The sequence below is a fragment of the Alligator sinensis genome, unplaced genomic scaffold, assembly GCF_000455745.1.
Source record: "Alligator sinensis unplaced genomic scaffold, ASM45574v1 scaffold46_1, whole genome shotgun sequence".
NCBI lineage: Eukaryota > Metazoa > Chordata > Crocodylia > Alligatoridae > Alligator > Alligator sinensis.
This window is the reverse complement of record NW_005841907.1, coordinates 2644255-2654239: the sequence shown is the minus strand read 5'-3', so window position 1 is coordinate 2654239 and position 9985 is coordinate 2644255.

Here is a 9985-nt window from a genome sequence, read left to right as displayed (position 1 = left end):
TCCCTAGCAGTTTTCCCCTCTTTAGGAGCAGAGCACCACAGTGCTCTGCGACAGAGGTGGAAAGGAATCTTGGAGTCATTATTGACTCCAAGATGAACATGAGCCGCCAATGCCAGACCGCAGCCAGCAAGGCCAGCCATACCTTGTCATGTGTCCAAAGGTGCATATCAAGCCATTCCAGAGAGGTGATACTCCCCCTCTATGTGACTTTGGTCAGGCTGCAGTTGGAGTACTGTGTCCAGTACTGGGTGCCACATTTCAAAAGGGATGTGGCCAGCCTGGAGAAGGTTCAGAGGAGGGCCACCCACTTGGTGAGAGGGCAGCAGGGCAGGCCCTACGAGGAGAGACTGAAGGACCTGAACCTGTTCAGCCTCCGCAAGAGGAGGCTGAGTGGGGACCTGGTGGCTGCCTACAAACTCATCTGGGGAGATCATCAGCAAATAGGTAGAGACCTTTTCTCCCCAGCACCACCTGGGGTGACAAGGAACAATGGTAATAAGCTGATGGAGAATAGGTTTAGGTTAGAGGTCAGAAGGTGATATTTTACAGTTAGGGTGGCCAAAATCTGGAACCAACTTCCCAGAGAAGTGGTCCTCACCTCTATCTTGGGCAAATTCAAGAGGAGGTTGGATGATCACCTGTCTGGGATTTTGTGAACCCAGCATTCATTCCTGCCTGTGGCAAAGGGTCAGGCTAGATGATCTGTTCAGGTCCCTCCTGACCCTAGCTACTATGAAGTAAGATCAAAATTATCCACAAATTCAAGTTAAAATAAGTGATTAAAATCAGTCAAAAAAAAAAAAAAAAGAACAGGGAGAATGTTTTAGAATAGTCTAAATATTTTATTCTGACATTCTCCCAATAAAAATTTCCAGTTTTCATTTTGAAACATTTTTCATTTAAAAATAGACCTAAATTACAAAATAAATAAATAAATAAATAAAAAATTGCAAGCTAAGGGGATAAATAACAAACAAAAATAATATTTTAGTTTGGTCATTAGAAATGTTTTCTATTGGATGAAAATGATTTTTATTCTTTTTCTCCTTTTTTCTAAAGAAGAAATATTTCCATTTTGGGCAATCCATGACTATATGTATGACTATACACACATGTATATATGCATGTCTGTATAAATATATATATACTTTATTTGACTATTGCATATCCATTATTTACACAGTTTCTACTTGAGTTTAGAGTGTAGTTGATTGACTAAGAACAACACTGACAACACAGCTAGCCTATATTTAAACCTACCCTTCTTTTGGTTACTCTGCTTTTCCTTTTGGATTATTCCTCAGGTTATTTCTAGTTCTTCCAATTCACTTGATTGTCTCATTTGCCATTATATCTTATCTTTTAGATTCTGAGCCATCTGGAACAGACTACATCATATCCTTTATTGTTTGCACTGTGCCTAACACAATGGGGCTCCTATCTGGTTGAAGTCTATAAGTAAATAATATCTTGTACTCTTTTTATTACAGAGATTGCTCTTTTTCATATTACAAGATTATGTATTTTCCCACCACGCTAAACTGAGGCAGATATTCAAGTGTATGCCTAAAGTAAAAATATCTCTTTTTTAAAAGTGTTCTATATCTGTGAATCATCTTTTGAATCAAAATCTATGATGTTATTGTTAGTCTCCATAACTTTGAAAAAATGTATCTTTTATCTTCACAGACAATACTTTTAAACTCAGGTGTTTTGTTTTATTTTACTTGCAACATAAGCCACACACATTCCAAAGGTAGTTGATTTCTTTTGAATGGTGACATAGACAATTATAATAAATGGCAGAATGTAGTGCAGCTACAATTTCTTGAGAGGCTTAATGTAATCACTGCGATATAAAAACTAAACGAAAGAGGAGCAAAATAAAAACAAAGAAGGCCTTTGCAATTTTGTAAAAACACTTTCTTGTTTCTGAGCAACAACCAAAGAACTTTTCCCTCAGTATGACTGGGTACCCTTCAGGGATAACTCTCATTCTCCTTTTTAAACCACAGTCATATTACTTCCTATTTGAGAAAACTTATATAATATAATAGAACTGTAGTAGCTAGCTGGAGCCTTTTCCTCCTTGTCCAAGCTTGCTTTGATTTGATTGTCATGGTGCCAAGTCTTAATACATTTTAGTTAGCTAATAGTATGATCAGGAAGTGAAAACTATTCTCCTGGCTAAATCAGAATCCTTGAACACAGGTTTTGACAGTATAATAATGTTCAAACTGTTTTAGAACTTAGCCTTACTTACTAAATAAACTTAAAATATTCTGAAACAGTTTCTTAACTTTGTTCTAAAAGTTGAGAAAATAAGACTTAATGGCTAGATCTACATGGCAATTTATAGTGAAGTTACTTGTTATACTTACACCATATTAAGGGCACGTGTCTCTGCATGTTAAAGATTGTTAACTTGCACTGAGTACCCTCTGAGAGTCTCGAAAAGTATGCACTTCAGGAGTAACTCTGGGCCATGCTACCAAGCTTGTGTTAGGGTAACTTTAGTCTTCTCCATGGAGGTAAAACAAGCAAATTGCAACCCTCCAGCATCCCAGGATGCACTGCTACTAGCTTCCCCTTCTAGCTCCTAGCCAAGGCCCTATTTGACAGCCCTCTAGTGGCAAGTCCAGCTGTGTAGGGAAGAAATGGTATTTACTCTTAGCATGCAAATGCTCACAGCACGTTCTAATTTTAACACTGATTAGCATTCCACAGATTTAATATGGTCTAAGCGTAACATGTCTTTTCACCCTTGACCCAGTAGCTTTTAGGTGCAAATGAGAGCCTCACAATCCACACTAAATTTCCACCTAGTCCTGGTAGTGACTAAATTCCTTAGGCATCTAAGATTACAGATGCATGATTACTATGGAATAAACCTCACCCCATTTATAATCTGCTCTAAAATGAGCAGATTCATGCTGTTTTACTGCAGAGTAAACACTCCAGGGTAAGTCATTCCTCAGAAAGTGTGAGTAATTGCACACCAGCATAAGTAACACTAGAGTACTGGTTGTGTGTCCACTTCCCTGAGGGGAGCCCTTTGCTCAAGGTGAGGCATCTCCCCACAACCTAAGGGCTAGATGCTCTAATAGTACCTACTGCACTAAGATGCTCAATGCCAAAACCCAAGCTGGATTTACAAAATGGGTATACTTTGCTTATCCTGTCTGCTATGCCTTATTTAGAAGGCAATCTCAAAGCTTGTCTACCATATTGGGACTCATATACCAAAAGGCAAAAATAGTCCTTTTATATTCAGTAGCCCAAGGATTGCAACACTCACCCAGGATATGGAAAACCCAGATTTAAATCTTTCCTCCTCAAGTCAGGCAAAAGATTAATTTAATCCAGTGTCTCACAGGCGAGTTCATTAGGGTACTGAATATTAGGGCTATGTGAAATTTTGCTGGCTGTTTCATTTTGATGCTGTTTCAGAAGGAGGGCTTCAATGGTTTTCCTTCCCTCCCAACCCGAAGACAGGATAAGCATGGGTTCACTGCAGTGGTTCTGGGTGCTCTGCCTTCCCTTCTCCCCGTCCACTTGCCAGCTGCATAGGTCTTCATGTTGCCGCCCTGATTCAGGGCTAAAGCACATGTGTTGGCCAAAGGAGCATCTGCTCGACAACCGTGGGTACGGCGCAGGCTCAGACAGTCATCCTGACCACCCTAATCCCTACGCTGACCCTGAGCCCTAGAATGCTGGATTCAGGGTCCGAGTCGATGAAGTTGGTTGATTCTCTTGAGGAGGCTCACCGTCTCGGAGCCTCTAATGCTCTGGGGCCAGGATCAGCCAGTTTCCGGCCAGATGCCAGCTAATGCCCTCGTTCCTTTGCCACAGGGCAGGGTCATGGGGATCCTTCCTGCCGGTGCACCCCTGCTGGCTTCCTCTCCCCACCTAGCTTCTGGCAGGGTTTTTAAATCTCCCATGGCGGCAGCTCCAGCTGACAACATCAGCTTGCCACCGCCCAGCTTGATTGACAGCTGCTTAAAGAGCTGGCGAAATCTTGACTTGCATGGCTTGTTCTCCACCGTGGCCTGCCTGAGAGGTAAGCTCTCCATGGCGTGGGTGTCCCTGTTCCTTTCTTTGGAAGCATCAGGGTCTGTCCCCTGTGCTTCCGACTCCTGCAGGTGCCTCCTGCTGCCACACCTAGCAAGGGAAATTTTGGGGAAGGAGAGGGAATCAGCTGAGTTTGTGCTCCACACACCTCAAGTTTCCCTTAAAGCCAGGTCTCCTTCCCCAGGAGGCACTTCAGAAGAGGCTGAGGTAGAGGTTGTGGAAAGAAGTGGCTCAGGTGCGCCCGCTCATCCTGCTGCTGTGCCTCTGCCTGCTGAGGAGGGGGAAATTGCCATATCCACACATGCACCTGCACCCCAGAAATGCCTCCCCCCCCCATGTAGTTGGGTATTCTTGTCTTTGATAGATTCTGGTGTGCAGTTTGTGGGGGGACTGGAGATGGTTGGCAGGATTTGTATTTTGAGCTGTTGGAAATTGGCTTCTAGTGATGAAGTTAGGTTAGCAAGGTTCAGTGCTTGTTTGAATTTACAAACCGCTTTTCACAGCCGGGCCTATGAACTCTACTTCATCAGCCTCCTAGGTACTAGGTACAGAAACTCATGGAGTCAATGTAGACATTGGATTTATGACACACTACAACCTGCCAGACATCTGACTCCCCAGGTACCTCTCCACTTTCGTCTGCACTGCTATATCCCCCTTCCCACCCCAGCCTGTCCCTCACCCACTGATGCCTCCATTTCCATTTTTGTTGACTGGCTTTCTTGCCTGCGTTGTGGGCCAGGCCAGCCTCTGGCTTCTTTACTATTCCTTCCATCGAGGAACAGCACACCTACACCAACTGCAGGTGCTTACTCAGCCTGACAAAGGATTTTTCAACCTGAAAGCTTGCTAAGATATATTTATGTAACTGACTATTCAGTTGGTCTGCTAAAACATACCAGATGAGATTAACCCAAAGGAAATTGTCTGCCAGTGCCATGTCCTTAGATTAACACCCCTTGCACCTGACTGGAAGGACACAGGGCCCTGGGCACATGTAAGCCCCAGGGCTGAGGCTGGCAGGGAGAGGTCTCTGGCAGCCGCTGGGGAGGAAAATCCCTCAAAAAAATCTAGTCTGTGATAGTTTGGCTGCCTGACATGCTGCTGGCCTCATTGGGGCACACTACCATGTTGTGTAGAGGCTTCAGCACCAGTGAGGGTGCACCTTAACACACACACAGAGTCACACAGTGAGGACACACCTTAACACACATGCTGGAAAAGACAATCCTGCAGGAGAGGAAAGAACGGCTCTGTCACAGTTTGGCTGCCTGAGATGCTGCAGGTGCTACTGTGTTGCTCCTCACTAAGTTATTATTTTACCTGTTGTTATTTAAAGTGGTAGACCAGACTGAGGCTGTAGGGGAGGAGGAGACCTCATTGAGGCATACTACCATGTTATGTAGAGGCTCCAGCACCAGTGAGGTGTGCCTAAACACACACACAGTGTCACCCATGTCACGAGTTTTGCTTGTCAGCAGCCTGAGGTGCAGTTTCCCAGAAACCCTTATACCTACCTCTTTGAAACCTGGCAGGATCATGGCCTCAGCAGGGGCTACTATGCCTGCAGTTTTCACTCTTCTGTGCCTTAACACACACACATGTGACATGATTTTTACTTTCAAAACATTGAGGTGCAGCTTCCCAGAAATCCCTGCATCTATCTCCTTGAAATGTGTCAGGCTTCATGGCCTTTGAAGGGGTTACCATCTCTACAAGTTCAATCTAAATCAGGTAAGAAATGACAATGTTATAGGCAGGTTTGTGCTTCCCCCCTTACAGCCTATTGGCAGAATGTCAAAACAGCAAAACAGTTTCAACTAAAAGAAACAGAACAGCAGCTTTGAAATGAAACAAAACACAAAACAAAACACTGTCCCAACAAAATGAAACACTGTCTCATTGAAACATCAAAATGGAAGTCAAAACAGAACAGTGCTGTTTCACACAGCCCTATTGGCCATTGGTATATAGGTTAAAAAGTATCAGTGCTAGTACACGTCAGTGCTAGGGCCATTTCACTGTCATCTCCACTAGCTCCATTTCTTGCACAGTTCTACATTGAGTTTGTGGGTAGACGAAATGAGAGGTGTGCGTGCACAACATTTTAAAGTGGGCTAAATGCTTTTGCACCACTTTAATGGTGTCGGTGTTTGCATGCCTTGGCGGCGTATTGCACATTAATTCCAGCCACTGTAGGAAATTCGGTGATGTAATGCACCTTAAATATTTGGGGTGCAGCAAACTAAAACTCCTTGAAGGAGTTTTAATTTGCTGCCCCATCAACCGTGGAGTGAAGCACCGGGCTCCGTGCAGCTCAGGGGCTCTGCAGGAAGCCCTGCAGGCAGCCTGGCATCAGCACAGGAAAGTAGGATCTGCCCAAGAAAAGTGACAAGCCTGATCTCCCCACCCTCCCCTGGATCCTGCCTGCCTGCCTGAGCTGCGCGGGGGGCCCGGTGTATGGCTGTGGTGTCCTTGTGGTGCTCCCTGGGACCGCCCGACCTGGGGGCATGTTTTTTAAAACCCACCACTTCAATTAGGGCCCCTGTTTCATCTACACATGCCTTAAGAGATCATATGAGCTGCAAAAGGTGGTAGTCATGTGTCATGTTGTAGACTTTGGCAAGCTGTTTTCAGTGGATGACTGTGTCATGTGCCTATGCTAGAACTACAAACACAGCACCTGTTATCATCCTTTTCTCAAGTCCATCTTCTACATGCTGGGTGATGCTTAGTATTTGGCCAGAGCAGGACTTGACCGGAGCAGTCCTGGCTTGTTCTGGCACTAGATGTTGTTCAATATGAGGTAAAAGGGAATTGGGAATAAGGTGTTTGTAAAGCTTATAAAGATGGCACAAAAGTGACACTGACTTAAAGTTCTCGAGGCTAGAGGCATCTTCCCCTGGCTTTAACAGAGTTATTACATGGGCTTGTCTCCATATCTGAGGTATTCTAAGGGTTGATGAGCAATTGTTAAAAAGTCATGCACTCTGTGATCACACAGCAGAAACTAAACGACTTCAAGCACGAAAGAGTTTTGTGACTAGTGTTGCTTTGATTTGTTCAGCCCCATCAAGACTTCAATGTTTCAAGGAGAGTTTTAAGTACCTGGGAAAATTTAAGGTAAAAATATGACATTTAGGTGCTTACAGGATTAGGCAGAAGTTGAATAGGAGATCCACAACGATTCACAATATGTGATTTAGGTCAGTTTTAAATATCAAAGTATTTTTTTCTTTTCATCCTTTTTTTTTTTTTGCCTCAGAGGTCCCACTGACTTTAGTAGTAGTAATCTGAAACTGCAATGTATTCTCAGCATTTTTCCAGATGGAAACTTTTTAATAACAATTAATAATTACATATCAATAACTAAAAAAGCAACCCCCCCCAAAAAACCCTCACCACATAGAATTATAAAAATTGGGCAAGAAGGGACCTAAACAGGTCACAATGTCCAATCTCCTGCTCAAAGCAGGGTCATCTGGCTAAAACAACTGAGAGAAATATGAGAAGCAATTTTCTTTCTATAGACTTTGGTATGAAATTTCTTTTCCTATCTCATTGATTATGTTTTTCACACATGAAATGCCTCTGAGTATCCATTAATATTGTATTAAATCTAAAACTTACCATGTATATTTAATGTATGATTAAATCTATGAGGTCAATGGCAGTTTAATGTTGTTATTTCACAAAAAGAAAGAGAAGAAATCTCACAATTGTTCTCCACATGACACTGATTGTTAATGAAGCTTATACCACACAGTTAGTGATCATGGGGGACAAGTCTGATTCAGCAGGGAAAAGCCCTTCCACATTCAACCAAGCCCACCCCTGAGAAATCACAGGGGACAGATATGGCCAAGTGAGGAAAGTAAGGAGAGGACATTGCCCCTTGTCTTGTACCATCACAGGGGGGAAAAGGGGTGACTTTTATATTGTTCAATGAAGCAGATTATTGCAGCACAGCTTATCTGCTTCATTCAGCAATGTCTGTTTCTAGCCCTTGTTGATATCAGTGTAAAAGTTCTTTTTGCTCTGCCACCCTGATCTCAGTATCATCTTTTGAGAATAATTATATTTACAAGATTACAAAAGGAAATCCTCTGTGATCTCAAGAGATTGCACTAGAATGATAATAGTGGCGCCATGTACTTAAGTGGGATCAGCAGTGCAAAGTTTTTATTAAAAAGAAGCTATCTACAGTGTATCTCATGCTGAAGGCATGCTGCAGCTCATTCTTAGAGAGCATAAACAAGCTTATCTGAAGAGGTGTTCAAAAATTATGAAGTAGATATATATCGCATTAATTTGCAAAGTAATATGTGACTGATGTAAGAGGGCCTTTTGGGGAAACATGGGAGATACCAAACTGCTTATGACCACAAATATAACCAGATTGAATTTTCATCAAGAGCGATTCATGTGAATTACATTTCCAGTTCAAACAAGGAGGTCAATATTAACATTGTGAGGTCATGACACATGGATCTTTAATGCCCAGTGATTGGCTTGCTACATTATCATGTGTGGAAAAGTTAACTATGCTAATGCTGCAATCTCTTGCCAACATGTCATTAGGAAGGGGTTTAGCAAAAATATTTTTACTCCAATTATCATTCCAGCTGCTTGTCAATGTCAGTTGTATTAGCACAGCTGAGTTTTAAACTAAAGCTCAATCTGTAATCAGATGAGTATTTGGTGTTTTCCCTAGAATCAATGATTGACTAACATGCTACGAATAATCTGTGCATTCTGTTGATCTTTTTCTTACCAGGAATTATCTCCTTAAGTAAGTATGTATTTAAATATGTTAAGTGTTCAACATCATAAGTTTGACACAGGCTGCATAAAATAAATGGTCAAGATGGTATTGAAAATATTATTTTCTGTTAATTCTGCAGTAGATAATGGAAAGGAGACATGGCAGTATTCCTAGAACAACTGCTTTCCTATAATCTATTTTGTTACTTTTGCAGGAGACTAACATCACAATCTATAGCTTTTAAAAATATGCAGAACCTGATAGTGCATTTATGTTTTCAGTCTCCAGAAACACATTTGATAACTTGCTAATACTTGCTTAATTAATTTTAATGAACTGTAAAAAAAGAGAAAAAAGATGGAAAGAAATTGGAGGCAAGTGAAATAAAAATAAAAAGCACCAAATACATTTAATCATGGGTAAAATATGTTGTACTATATATGGAAAGAAGACATTTGTTTCTAACACTTTTAATCAGCTAAAATAAATGATCACCACTTTTAAAGAAAATAAATTTAAGATAAATTGCCTTCTGTTGAATTGAATATCTAGATTATTAACATGAGAGGTAAATATTGATAAGGTAAGGCTATGTTCAATATTCACCTCCAGCAACAATAATTATTGATATTCATCAAAACAAGAAGTCAATGCATGTAATGTTCCAAATATGTACCATTACAAAGCCAAAATTTCATTTGAACTGCATGCCTTCATCCTTCTCCCTTGAGAATATGAAGTTAGACAAATAAAAAAAGGAAAACCCCTTTGAGAGAAGAAAACCAGCTTTATATGCAATTGCCATAACCAGACAGAATATATTAACTTGAAAATATGACCTAATGAATAGAATTATTATCAAGTTCAACATTAGTGATTTTAAGAAGACAAGAATTGGTTTTTACATATTCGTTAAACAACCACACATAACTCAGGGTTTCAATCACAGGGCTGAAGAGCACACAGAAGTACAATAACCACATTTTAAAAATCTTATATGAACAATAATAACTCATTTTTATATAGCAAATTTAATGTAATTAAAATCCTCAGGTTTAAATGGATTGAGGGCCAGATCCGCAAAAAAATACAGGCACCAGAATCTGGCAATGTTTAACTCATAGGTGGTAGTCTGCTCAGTTCAATTTT